General features: G+C 51.5%; 1 protein-coding gene across 7 annotated transcripts in view; it reads left to right on the top strand.

Annotated features, from left to right (window-relative positions):
• The first annotated feature begins 890 nt into the window (after positions 1–890).
• PTPRS (protein tyrosine phosphatase receptor type S) overlaps positions 891–13,571 on the top strand; it is a 122,938-nt gene continuing 110,257 nt past the window's right edge. For all 7 annotated transcript variants that reach the window (XM_065699945.1, XM_065699944.1, XM_065699942.1 and 4 more), the window contains exon 1: positions 891–984. The gene's annotated coding sequence lies outside the window, so the exon portion shown is untranslated. The remainder of the gene's footprint in view (positions 985–13,571) is intronic.

Genomic DNA, 13,571 nt, shown 5'->3' with positions numbered 1-13,571 from the left:
GGGGGCGCTGCGATGGGCTTTCTCCTGCTCGGCTTTGGGTAATTTGGGGTGATTTCATCTAAAAATGGACGTGGCCTCCTCTGCCCCCCCCCCCCCCCGCAGGCACATGGGGCCTGCCAAGAGCTGCTCTGCGCTCAGCCCCGCTACGGTCGCTGGCTTGGAAAATTCCCCAGTGACCGCGGACTTCAACCCCGAGCAAGAAAACAACCAAAAAAAAGGCAAAATATCTGTGTGGAAATGAAAAAAAAAACCAGGCAAAACGAAGAGGGGAGGGATGGGAGGGAATTTGGTTGAGATTTTGTTGTTGTTGGGGCTTTGGTCCGTTCCTGCTTCTTGGTAGGATTCGCAAAAGACAAGCACAGAGCGTTTTGCTCCTGCTCTGAAATCCTATATAGGCTCGATGCAAAGATGCACACAGGGCGATCGTGACATCCTGGTCTCTGAATAAACCCTTTTGTTGCACATCTCCACTGGCCTCTCTTGCTGCGTTTGTTTAAGCCGCGAAGTCCCCAGGCTAGGAATTACCTTCTCGCTTTCCAGATGGCCGCAGGAGCACTGCTCATCTGCGGAACTCCGGGAGGAGCGAACGAAGTGCCTTTTGTGCTGGGTTTTGGTGTTTGCCAGCCGTTCGGAGGTGCGAGGTTATCCGGTGGCAGCGCCAGGCAAGGCTGGCTCAGGACCGGGCCGGGGTGACCCCAGGGCCGCGCTCGCAGGGGGGTTCCCCCAAGGCTCAGCTCCGGGGGGCGCCGGCCGGAGGGACCCCGGGGACCTGAGGGGCGCAGCCGAGGCCTGGCGGGGCGCAGCGCCCCCAGCCCCGGGCCCCCCGCCCCGCTCCGCCATGGGCCCTGGGCCCCGCGGCCCGGCCCCGCCCCGGCTCCGCCTCCCTCCGCCCGGGCCGCGGCGGGCTCCTCGGCGGGGTCGCGGCGCCCGTGGGCCCGGAGGCTCCGCGGCCGCCGGCGCGGGAGGGAGGCCGGTGCGGTCCCGGTAAGTGCCTGCCCGACCCCGCCCTTCGCCCCGGGGCTCCGCTCCCCTCAGCCCCGTCCCGCAGCGAGCCTCGAGGTAACCGGTGACTCAGAGTCGGGGCTTCCGAGCCCGGTTTCGAGCACGGGAGCCGCTCTCCCTTCCCCCGGAGCATCCCGCGTCGCGGGCGGGGCGGGCCCGCGGGGTCTGCGGTGGCGGCGGGCGGGCGGGCGGCTCGGTTCGGCCCGGCTCGGTTCGGTTTGGCCCGGCTCGGCTCGGCTCGGTTCGGCCCGGCTCGGCTCGGTTTGGCTCGGCTCAGTTCGGGTCGGTTCGGTTTGGCTCGGGTCCCCCTCAGCGTTCGGACACCGCTTCTGTGGAGCTCTGCAGGGCCGGGCTCTGTCTGCGGGCCTTGGGGCCGGGGGGCAGCGCTGGGGGGCCCCCCTCCCGCTCCCCATTGCCTCAGGGGACAAGAAGTGGGGAAGCCGCGGCCAGCACCCCCGGTTCGTGCTTTGGGAGCGCTCCCCCGCGTTACGCAGGGCCGGCTCCCCAGCCCGTTTCTCCCCATGAACCCCTTTTAGTGCGCGGCTCTGATGTGTTCCGCGCTGGAGATGCCTTTGGGGAGCAGAAGGCAGGCCCCGGTCCGCAGCAGTCGCCTGCGCAGGTCGGGGTTGGACGCTGCTTTGAGTAAGGGGCAGTATTTATTCACCGTCTGAACACGGCACAACTCCTGTGTTGGGTCCCCAGGCTTCAGGTACAGCTCTCTTCCTCGGTTTTACAGCAGTTGCTAGCTCGCCGTTACAGCTGCTCGAGCTGGAGATGTGTATTTGCTTAAAATCAGTAATTTCAGAAGGAGAAGAGGGGGGGGAAATGCCCCATTTTGGAGCCTCGTAGCTGGAACTTGCCTGAGAAATGGCTTTATTTTATCCCGTTACGGTTTCCTTCTCCCTCTGGCAAAGGCAAGCTAATTTTATGTTGCAGGTAACTTTCACGTCAAGGCTCCAGGTTTGACTGCGCAGCAGTGGGTCTGACTTGAGGCAGCGGGAGGAACACTTTAAATCTCAATTTATATTGTTCGTTGGGGTAGAACTTCCCTGCAGTTAAGGGGGGAAAAAAATGTAGAGATTAAGCTGATGGTTGCTGTATATGAAAAGCAGTCTCAAGCATTGTGGGTTCTCTCTTAAAAAGGATTCTTTGGCTTGTGCTTTGTGTGGCTGCGTCTTTCCTTTCGGCACTTGGGGGAGGAGAAATCCCAAATCCAAGCGCGCCGGGATTGGGGCACTGGGGAACATCTGCTGGAAAGAGGCTTTCTGAGAGTCACAAACCACCTGCACGGAGCTGCTTTGCTTCTCTCATCACTGGCTCGGTGTTTGGGTGCATGCCTGTAATCCTCTGCTGGCTGCAGAGGTGCCGCTCAGCCCCGTGCTTTATAAGGCTGATATTTATTTACAGACTTGGCTTTTCTTGTCTTTCCCACAAAAAAGGAGCAAGTGAAAAACGTGCATTGGAGCTAATTGAGCCGTTTTCAGCGTTTCTCCATGATCTGTGGTTTCTGGAACATAACAAGTGTCTGCAGTTGATTGGTGCCTTTCAAGCCTCCCTTCTGTGGAGGAGTGTTTTGGGCTGTGGGCTTGAAGATGGTGACTAAGGCTGGCTGGGGTGGGAGGTGGGACTGAGCTGGAGGAGGGGTCTGCACAGGAGACAGCAGCTCCTGCCTGGAGCAGCAACCCTAACGCTCACCATCCTTTCATGTTATTGCCCCAGGAGCAAGGAGAAGGGAAGGTATCGGTGTCTTCCATCATCCTGGGATGATGCAGCTTGTGCCATTGATCCCCTGGTGCAGAAAGAGGCGCATCAGCTGTAGGAGAAATGAGGACTTGTTCCAAATCTTTGTGCCAGTAGAAGAGAAGGAGTGGGGGAGCACTGGGGCTCCTGCTCTCTGCTCTGGCTGCTCTGCAGCCTCCTCCTGCAGCCCAGAGGCAAAGCAGGGATTATTTCAAAGGCATTGAAAGCAGAGAAGGCCCAATTAGGCTTTTGACTTGGAAGAGATGCGTATCAGTGTTTGGAGAGGTGGAGGTACCAAAAGAAACTGAAGGTTCAGTGTGCAGACAGAGTGAATTTAGTATGAGGTACCAAATTCCTGCAAAGGTGACAGTTGCAGCAGGTATATGAGGAAATCCTTCATTACCCTGCAGAGCTGGAAAAGCAGGATATGGTGTTTTATTATGTTTCTTAACCTTGATCACAGCAAGTTTCAAACACCCTCTTTACCCTCGCTGGTGAATCTGGCCTGTGGGTACAGATTCTTGTACGACGAAGCTATTTCACTAGATTAGGCAAAGCTATTTCACTAGATTTAATCTAGTGCAGGAGCGTGCCAGGAAAACAGCCTTGGGGAAGTGGCAATCTGCTGGCTTCCTTGTCTGTAAAGTGGGAATAGCAATGCATAACCCCTTTCTGGGAAGTCTTTTAGGGTCGACCAGTGGAAAGCGCTGGAGTGCCATGGGTTGAATTGCTCGGCCAAGAAGAGCCAGACAGGCTTTGCCCAGGCTCCTGCTGCAGGTCACAGCGGTGCCAGGAATAGACCCGGGATCTCTGGTTCCTGCTCCAGGTCCCTGTCTGCTGTGTGTGGGCGCAGGCCAGGAAGGAGCAGCAGCGCTGGTGTCACCCATGTGTAAAGGGTAAAACTGAGGCTGCACAAGCCTGTCCTTGGTGCCTTTCTGGGGGCTGCCCCGTGGTGCCAAATGTAGGAGTGACAAGTTGTCTGACACTGGTCTGCAAGGAGCTGGATTGAAGCCACTTACTCATTTCCTGCTGGCTTGTGTGCAGCCCTTGTGTAAAACGACTTTGTAGATGCAGCTCACCTGGGCTGGGTTTTTAACCAGATGAAAGGCACTCAGTCCCATTCCCACTCCCCCCAGGCCATCCTCTGCCCTCTGTTTGAAGAGGTTTTGAACCCCAGGTATGCTTTATTCCCATGCAAGGCTTTGCTGCAGAGGTGGCAGCGTGTCCTGTGGCACCGGGGAAGTGTAATCCTGTTACATCTGAATTTGTTTCATGCTGCGTTTGTGGGTGTGAAGAATGAACTGGTGAAATCGGGGACTGTGGAAGGTGTGAGGCACCGTGTGTGTTCAGATGCTGGCGGTGGGAAAACATCTGTTAGAAGCTCGCTTTGAAGGAGTAGCTGCCCTTCCAGAGCTATTTTGGAGGAGTAATAACTGTTGCGGTCGGTGAAACCTTCTGAATCAGGAGGCACCTGGGAGCTGTGGACGTGCAGGGGCTGATGCAGGGATGGAGGTCCCGCAAACTGAACACTGCAACGCCTTTCTTTCGCTGAAGCATCTTGTGTCGTTTCTGAAGTGACCGACTGCTGCCTTAATTTTGCACGAGCTCTGTGTGCTTGGGCGGGTTTGGGTTCTTGCAGGCGCTGTTGAGCCCTTTCTGTCTGTTTCTGGGTTGTTTCATGGTTTGGAAGGGTGTGTTTCAGTTTCTCCGTGTCCTGATTAATGCTCTCATGAGCACTTAGTGTGCTGCAGAAATCCTCTATTAGAGGAGGTAGGTTTGGTTGGGGTGAGGAAGCCCGGTGGGGCTTGGTTTCAGCATCAGCTCCCAAGTTCAGGATGACTTACCTGCTAATTCCAGCTTGCTCTCTATCGAGGCAGGAAGTGGTGCCTCACAGCGGAGGGAATTGAGGCCAGCCCCCTGTTTATGGCAATTCTTAAGTAGTTCATTTGGGCTTAATGCCTCTTTTTACACTTGATTTTCTATTACAAACAGATTTTCTGATAATGGCACCTGTGCCATCAGATGGGATCATTATAATAATAGCAGCAAGTATTGTTATGGAATTGGTATGTGGAATTTATGTAGGATCGTTACAATGACAGAAGTAATACCATAAATAAAATGATGCTGTAGCAGCAGCACTAAACCTGGCTGTAATGGGGAAAATGACAGTTCACATTTCCAGCACCTCGAGCCTTGGGAGGGTTTGTGGTGCAGGTCCCTGCCTGTGGAGGAGGTGGGAATGAGGGTGCCAGGGGCTGTCCCCACAGGGCCTGTAGGGCTCATCCTACCAACCAGGGAAGCCATCAGCTGGAGCCCCCCAGGGGGTTGCTGCAGGTAATTTGGGCTATTGCAGGGTGCTGGGTTTTGCTCTCAGGCTTCTCCGTTAGTTCTTTTCCAGGGTGGGTTTCAGGCAGGGTTTCTGCGTGGACAGCCCCATCCCTCATGCGTGCTGTGGGGACACTCTGTGCCTGCCAGCACGTTGCTTCCCTGCAGGAAAGCTTGGAATTGCATTTGTGGGTTAAGGAAGGGAGTTGAGGCTATGAACTGCCCAGTGGGACTTGACAGAGGAGGCTGATGTAAGTAGCATCCCCTAATACTGGAACCAAATGCAACCAAACCCCCACAAATCAAAGGAAAAAGGGAAGAAAGGGCAAGAAAATCAGTTCATTTGAAAAGTTACTGAGGATGTGGAGTGGGGATTATCCCCCCCCTCCACTTTTCTTTCTATGAACAAATCCCTGGAGATGGGTGTGTTGCCTTGAAGGCCGGTCTTGTGGTCGGGTTTAGCAAACACAGATAATCCAGATGGCTAATCTGGAGCGTGGTTTGGCGAGCAAAATCCTTCTGGCAGGCAGCGGGGAGGATGCCGGGAAGAGGTTTGCAACAGTCCTATTTAAACAAAGTCGTTGCTAATGCTGCTGCAGCGGCGTGTGGCCGGAGCACAGATGTCTTGCTTGGGGTTTGATTATTTATGGTTTTTTAAATCCCTTTTCTTTTCCATCAGTGACCCCTGGTTTAAATCCCTGATTCAAGAGGGGGGAATTGTAACCCTTCGGTGGGCTCAGACGCAGGCTGAGTTTTGTCAGTGTGGCCCCTCTCTGATGCGCTGGTCCCAGGGTGTGCAGCAGCAACAGCAGGATGAAGGATGCTCGGCTCTGCGGGCCGGTGGTTGTGCTTTTGAACTCCCTTTTTGCTCAGGGGCCCCATTGGACAGGGGTGACGGGGTGATTGCTGTTTGATGCTTGGTGCTGCCTTTGTCAGTGGACATCTGGTGCCAGGATTGCTGCTGTCGGGCTGGGGGTGGGCTGCAAGGCCCGGGAATGTGATGGATTAGTGTGGTTGGAGGGCAGGGGGAGGGGATGGATAGGGTTTCAGCTCTTGCTGCAGGTAGGCAGTGAATTTAGGAATTCGGGGCACTTTTCTGCAGGCTGCAGAGGCAGGAGGGTTCGAAGAGGGGGAAGGGTTAGGAAGAAAATCAGTTTTCTTTGCAGTTTTCCCCCAAGAAATGACATGTATTTGCTCTGTTCGGCAGCACAAGGGAAATGTGTGTGCATGGGAGCAGGGGATGTGTGCCGGTGAATCCCTCCGGCTCTGTAACCCTGGGGAATCCTGGTTGCTTGTGCCTGGCCTCAGGGTCACTTGGTTCATTCCCTGCTGCTTCCTATGGATTCAATAACCTCTTTCTCTCCCCAGAGAGCAGCTTAAATTAATACTTCATCCTTTACTTAAGGAAGCGAGCGGCAGCTTTGCTCCATGCTCTGTTAGAGGATCTGGGTAGTTTGCATGGCTCTGTCCATCTGTTTATTCCCTGGTCACCAAATGGGCTGCACTGGGAATCAGCAGCTTTTGGGCTGCTGGAGGAGGGGAATGTGGGATGTCTTTTGTCCTTGATCTCCTTGAGTAAAGGAAACTACTTCAGCCTGGAGAAGAGGAGGCTCAGGGAAGACCTTCCAGTACATAAAGGGAGCCTACAAGAAGTCTGGAGAGGGGCTTTTGAAAAGGACCCATAGTGATGGGGCAAGGGGAGATGGTTTCAAACTGACAGAAGGGAGACTGAGAGGAGCTCTCAGCCAGTGTCCACGTGGGTGTGGAAGTACTGTCCCTCGTCCTGCAGGAGCAGGAGGGTTTGCATAGCAGCGAGGGCCACCAGGAACTGGCTGAAATGGGGACCTTGAGGAACAGCCACAATGAAATCCAGTCTCCAACCAGCGCCGTGTTTGAGGATCAGCTCCATGTGTAAACGCTGCCCGGGGCACCTAATGTCTCTGGCTTTGCCTCCGGGAACCCGGCTGCAGGGTGGGCAGCTGTCCGTGCTTGTGCTGTAGAATAAGGCCTCGCTGGTGATGTTTCTCCCCCTTTCCAGCAGAAATCAAGGAGATTGGAAATGGAGAGGAGCAGAAGGTTCGCGTGTAATGCAGGAAACTTTGAGACTGAGATGCGGGAAGTGCTACAAAGCATGAAAGACACCTGAGGGGTGTTGGAGGGTTTGGACCAGGGCATCTTTAGTCTTCCCTTGTGTTGCTGTAGCTGTAATGTCAAGGCTGTTGAACTGCCTTTTGAATGTTGATTTCTTCTCTGTGTTGAACAAAGTGGTGGCCAAGGGCCATTGCAATGCAGCAAGTCTTGGGTCTGCGAGCTTTCTGAAGTCAGAAAGCCTTAAAACACGGGTCCAAGAGAAGGAAAATGAAAAATAGGGGATAAAGTTAAAACCAGCATCCTGAAAATGTGTTTCATTTGAACTTTAGTGGGAAAGGCAGAAAATCTGGGAGAGGGAGAGAGGAGGCAAGAACTTGCTGTGATGAAAGTACGTGCAGGCGAGTGGGCAGCTGTGTGCCCGTTCCCTAAACTGCAGTATCTGATGGGTTCTGTTCTCCTTGGAGTGCTCGCATGCCATCCATGCCTTATATCTAGTGCGTGGAGTATGTGTTGAAGAGTGAAAACTTGCTCATTTGCCTCCATTTCTCCAGTGTTAACGGGTTTGATGTCTTGGATGCTGTAGGACACCATAGGCAAGTGCTTCTCCACCAGACTCATCCAGGTCCTCTGCCAAGCAGTGGTGGCTGGGAGCTAGGAAAAAACTTCACCCAGGCAGGTAATTCCTCTGCAGCATCTGCCTTTGGGTGCTGCTGGCCTAGATGAATCCCCATTGCCTCCAGCCTGATGTGGTTGATGGTTGCAGCGCTGCCTTCCCGGAGGGGAAGGAACTGGAGTCCATTACCACCAGGAGTCCATTTCTCTTGCCGAAGGTGGAGCATCACATGAAGCACTGAGTGCTCCTTGCAGAGTGCCCCCAGTTCCTTGCAGCAAGGCTCACTCTGTGCTGTGAAACACTCACTTGACAGCACGTTCCAGAGCAATATCCTGAAGTGAATGATGGGCCCGCGCTGTGCTTTATGTGCTGCCCTGAGAGGTGGGAATGTGTAAATCACAGCGTCCCAATGATTTAGCCCCAGGTACAGTTGTGATTCAAAATGAATTTCTATCCCTGCTTCTCCCTTGTGCCAGCACTGGAATAACTGTGTGTGAGAAACCAGGAGAAAATTACTCCAGCCCATGTCCTGGAGAGCTTGCGTAGGGCTGGGATGGAAGGAGGATGTCCCCTGCATCCATGGTCATGTAGATTTGATAATGGTCCCTCCCTGTCTCTGGGCAGCTTGTCCAAATGCGTGTCTGTGCCTAAGCAGGGAGCCGTGGGGCACACAGTTCCCATTAAGCTTAATAGGGAAGATGAGTGGCGTGTTAAAAGTGGCTTTAGGTTTTATGCAAAGTCAGTGATGCTTAAGACAGCTGATGGATTTTAGGGTTTTCAGCAAGTTTCATTGGACACAAAATGCCTTTGGAAAAGTGTCTCATGTCCTGTGTGAAATCTCTAGGTGGAGATCAAGGCGATGGGAATTAGGGGTGGCTCATGTGCTTCACACCTTGTCCCTTTGGGGAGCTGATTGTCTTTTCATTTTGGGGGGAAAAAGCACGGCAAAAGCATGAGCAGGACCCGGTTTTCTCTGTGGCGAGGAATGAACATTAGTATTAAAACATTTGGGGATATTTTCAAGATTAGTTTTGCTTCTTGGCTGGTGCCCTGGTTTAGATCTCCTGGAATAGCTTTAGAGATCAAGTCTGGGCAAATACATAGAGAAGGTTTGCTCTCTTGAGACCCCACTTGCAGCACTGTGTGCAGTTGTGGTGTCCCCAGCATAGCAACGATGTGGAGCTGTTGGAGCAAGTCCAGGGATGATCAGCTTGAGGTCCTTTCCACCCCAAACCACTCTATGATTCCAAGATGAAGGTGGACTCCGTTGTGCTGCTTTGCTTGTGGTTTATAGAGCACTCTTCTGGTGCTGCTCCATGCCCAGGGGTTGGGGTTCCTCAGAATATAAAGGTCAGAGGGACTGGAGGTAGGATGAACCCCAGAGCCTCAATCACTTTTTGGGGCTCCCATAGACATGACACAGGTGCTTTCTTCCCAGGGGATTCTTAAATCTACCTGGATTAATGTCACTGTTTTAAACTGTAGAAATGAAATCATTCCTGTCATTTCTAGAGACAGACATGCATTTGCTGCTCTTTGCCTGTTACGGAGCCCGGGTTTGTGGCTAGCCAAATAAAATCCTTGGTTCGAAGCGTTTCAGCGATGTATTAAAGTTTATGGAGCATTTAAGAAACTTTTTTAGTGTGCAGTAGTTTATGGTGCCAGCAAAGAGCCAAGTGTCACATCAAAGTTGTGGTCTTTTCTCACTTAATGGCACCACATTTAGTGCTGCTTCAGTTTATCTTGGGTGGCTTTTCAGTGCACTGCTCAGCACGGCTTTTTCCTCCCTTTCCCCCCAGCTTAAAACGCTCTAAAAGGCAGATTCTGGATGCTGAGTGAGGGCCCACAGCTCGAGCAGAGTGCTTGGATTTATTTTTATCTTTAAAGAAGGAAACCCAAAGGCAAAAAATGACTTCAGTGGGGTTCTCCCTGTGCAGTTCCCCGCTGGGCTGAGAGAGCAGAGCACTGAGATGAAATCTGCTCTCATTGATGGCAAGGTGAGGTTTGCCATCAGCTCCTACACACCTCCAATGATTTTTCATTTAATGCAGGAGCTGAGCTCTGTCTCAAACAGGGATGGTCTCTGCAGCTGAGATTCGCAGATACGGTTGAGCTGGAGCATCAGCGAGGCTGCAAGTTAGGTGCGTTTTGCCCAGCTATTTAGGATTTGCTGCTCTATCAGACTGGAAGAGGATGAGCTTTGGGGGAAGTCTGCAAGGACTCTCCTGTGCTCCTGTGCTTGGGATTGCAGTCATGTAGGAGAGGAACATGGAGGGAATATAGAGGGAGTTAAAACCTTCTTAAGCAACTGCTTCCATCTGGAACGCCTTCTTGGGCTGTCATTTCCCCTAAATTTGAACTAAATAGGTGTAAAAACTCAATAACGATCTCTGGATATTGCATCATAAACTGTCTTATTTACTTTATTGTGGGTTTAATTATGGTAATGCCTATACATAGAATCATGTCCGCACACAGGATCTGTTCAGTAGGAAAGGGTTTATCTAATGCTATAACTAATGAAACGTGAGCTGTACCTAGGGCTCCCTGCAGCATCCTTCATCATATCCCAGCTGAAAGTGGGAAGTCTCCTCCTCCGTGTGAATTACACGTGGATTATCGGGGTCCAGGCGTTAGGAAGGGGCTGGGTTGTGTGCCATGGTGTGTGGCTTCCATCACGCGGCCTGCATTTCAGTCTTAGTTTGCTTTGGAAATTGCCCATGGAGTGGAAGACGGCATGAAATGTCTTATTAATGTTGATGGAATCTGTCGTCGGCAGTAACCAGTGAATTGGTAGATGAGAGGCACGTAAACAAATCTGAAACCAGAATGATCTGACTGTGTCTTATTAAACCCAAGCCAATGCGCAGCGATGGAATTGGAGGAAATTCCATTTTGAGTTTCGAAAGACAAACCTCCTGCACGTTCCTGCCATGATTTATCTAATTGCCCAATCGCTTTGATGGCTTGATGGAATTACAGCTCTGCATTACGGGCTGGATAATCAATCAAAATAAACTGTGTTTACCCCTCTGCCGCAGCGTGTGTATGAAACAGATACGTTAGAGTGTGAATTATTCTGTAACGCTGCTGTTCGCGCTGGGTTTCGGGTGTGATTCCAGGATCTGATATCTGCGCGAACCTGACCTCACCTTGGAGGCTTCAAAATCCTGCCGGCTTAAGCAGGGGCTGTAGGAACTTGCTCTTTCTTTGGGGCATGTAGGAACATTTCTGCCTAAATATGCAGTGGGCTTGTTTGTGTAACCAGCATAGAAAATACAACCGCAGCAAGGAGGCAAAAGGTGCCAGCGCCTGAGTTCTTTGCAAGGGCTGCGGAGGGCTCGTGGGCTGAAAGCCTGCTTTTCTCGGCAAGCTTGGGGTTGGTTGTGTCTGATACTGAGCAGGCTGTTCCCCACCTCATTTGCTGCACAAGTTGCTGGAGTTTTAGTCTATGGCTTTAGAAGAATTTCTTACCCCGTTTCCTAAAGGTGTTGTTGTGGAAACCCCTTTTTTGAGGGGTTACCGGAGTTGAAACCAGTCTTGTAACAAGTGATAGTTGGGATAACATACATGTGGTTAATATCTGTATTGAAATAGATGGCTTCTGCAGATGATCCTCCTTCAGTGGGCCTTTGGTTGTTTCCTACCCCCTTTTTTAGTCCATTACCTGAAGGCAGAGCTTTTTTAGGGAGGTCCTGGAGCACTGCATTTGCTTGAGTGGCTTCTGCGGTGTTGCAGACCGGGCCTGAGTGTCCGCAGCATCCTTCTGGTATCCCTCCTCTGCCTGCAAAACCTCCTGGATCCTTGGGATTCAGATGAAAGGGGGATAAAATGGTGGGACTCCGGGAGAGCTGCGCGCACCGTGCTTGACGCTCGGCCCTCTCTTGCTCCTTGCTGCACCATCTCCATCTGGGGTTTATTTCTGGGTCTCCCTCCTGTGTCTCTCCCCATCGCTTCTCCCCGGAGAATCCCTCCTCATCTCCCTCCTCGCCTCGCTGTAAGGGGATCACAGCTGCTGAGTAAATGTTAAGATAATAGTGTTATTACGGAGTAATTATACTGCAAGTTATTGAATTAAAAGTGATGAGATTGCCTGTAATGCTGAATGGGGAGAGGAGGGAGAGGCTGGGTGGGAGAGCGCAGAGCAGGGGAGGTAGAGAATAGAGGGAACCTAATAAATTTCCTCATGTCGAGAGAGCCCCTGTGCCGGGACTGGGACTGAGAATGAATGAAAGGGAAGCTCAAAGAGCTAATAAATAAACCATTTCCCTGAGAATAGAGGGTATAATTAGAAACTGTGGCCCTGTGGTTTTGTGTCTGCCCTGGGGTGGAATCTGCTCAGCGCTGTGCTGTGGCGATAAACCAGGGAGACAATGCGGGGATGATGTCGCGCAGTTGTTAACTTTTGAGGAGGGAGATGCTTTGTTCCTCTCTTTTTCCAGGAAAAAAAATAATACTAATAAATAATTGAAGCTTTATGTTGCAAAACTTCAATAAGTGCCTACCCTGGAGCCTCTCCATCAGTAACTCGGGCGGATTTTGCATTTCTCTGTGTGTTTGCTTGGGGGGAGGGTGGTTTTCACTTTAGGCCTTAGAAGCCTTTATTCTGTTTTTCATTTTGGTGGTGTTTTGGTTTTTCCCCATGAAGATGGCCAAATAAAACTGTTTATTTTTCATCTTTCTGAGATTTATCTCCAAATTGAACATCTCTCATTCCTCCCCTGCTAGAGCATCGGTACTGCTGTGATTTTCAGGATGGTACCCGTTCCTCTTGGCTTTTATTTTGTCCTCCCTTGGCTGCCCAGGAAGATCCCAGCATCTCAGCTGTTGTGTATTGGCCATGGGGCCTCCCAGCTTGCAATATAAACTGCTAAAACTTGACCCAAAAGTTGGTTAATAGTGTGTTAAACTTGGGTTTGCATTTGAGCCTCCATCTCCCTGTTATGCCACAGGGATTCTTCAAGAGCTTGGACAAGCTGCTGCTTCCTCTGGTCCTTCTGTTCTTCATCTTTGGGATGTGGATAATGAGAGCAATGGCAGAGGCACAGTATCTGAAGGGGGCTACAAGGATGCTGGAGAGGGACTCTTCATCAGGGATAGTAGTGATAGGACAAGGGGTGATGGGGTTAAACTTGAACAGGGGAAGTTCAGGTTAGAGATAAAGAAGAAGAGAGCTGCTCCTTTGGTTTGTGGTAATCGGTGGATCTTTAAGGAGAGGAGACACAACTGACAATGAAAGTCTGGGGGAGGAGAGAGCGTTTTGCTGCTCTTCTGGCTCAGAGGATCTTGGGTGGCTTTGGGTGAAGAGGGGGATGATGCACTCGTGTCTGAATAGGAAGGGTCCCCCCACGCAGGGGTTTGTGAAGATAAAGTAATTACTCCTGAGAAGGGCTCTGGTAGGTGCTAGAGATGAGGAGTGTTTACCTTCCTTTACAACCAAAAAACCCTAACGAAATACACAACAGGGGTATTAACAATGAAACCATTTGGGGGATTATTAAGCTATTATAAAAGAATGGCAGAAAATGTGCCTGGCATTATGTTCTGTGCCACTAGATGTTAAAATTAATGCCTTCCCTATAGCAGCCTCTTCAGAAATCTTGAGGCACTTAAACATCTTCAGTGAATTAGATACTCGGTGTTATTAAACAGCTCTTCAGCACTCTTTAGTCATGTAACAGGGGGGGAAACTGAGGCAGAATGATTTGGCCAGTGGGAAGGGTGAAGTGGGGATCCTGTGGTGTATAATGGCAAATGTCCATGTCCAGGAGCGCTTCCCACTGCCTGGGGGTGCCGG

This window comes from Lathamus discolor, chromosome 21, assembly GCF_037157495.1.
Source record: "Lathamus discolor isolate bLatDis1 chromosome 21, bLatDis1.hap1, whole genome shotgun sequence".
Classification (NCBI taxonomy): Eukaryota; Metazoa; Chordata; class Aves; order Psittaciformes; family Psittacidae; genus Lathamus; species Lathamus discolor.
This window is presented reverse-complemented; position numbering and strand designations above follow the sequence as displayed.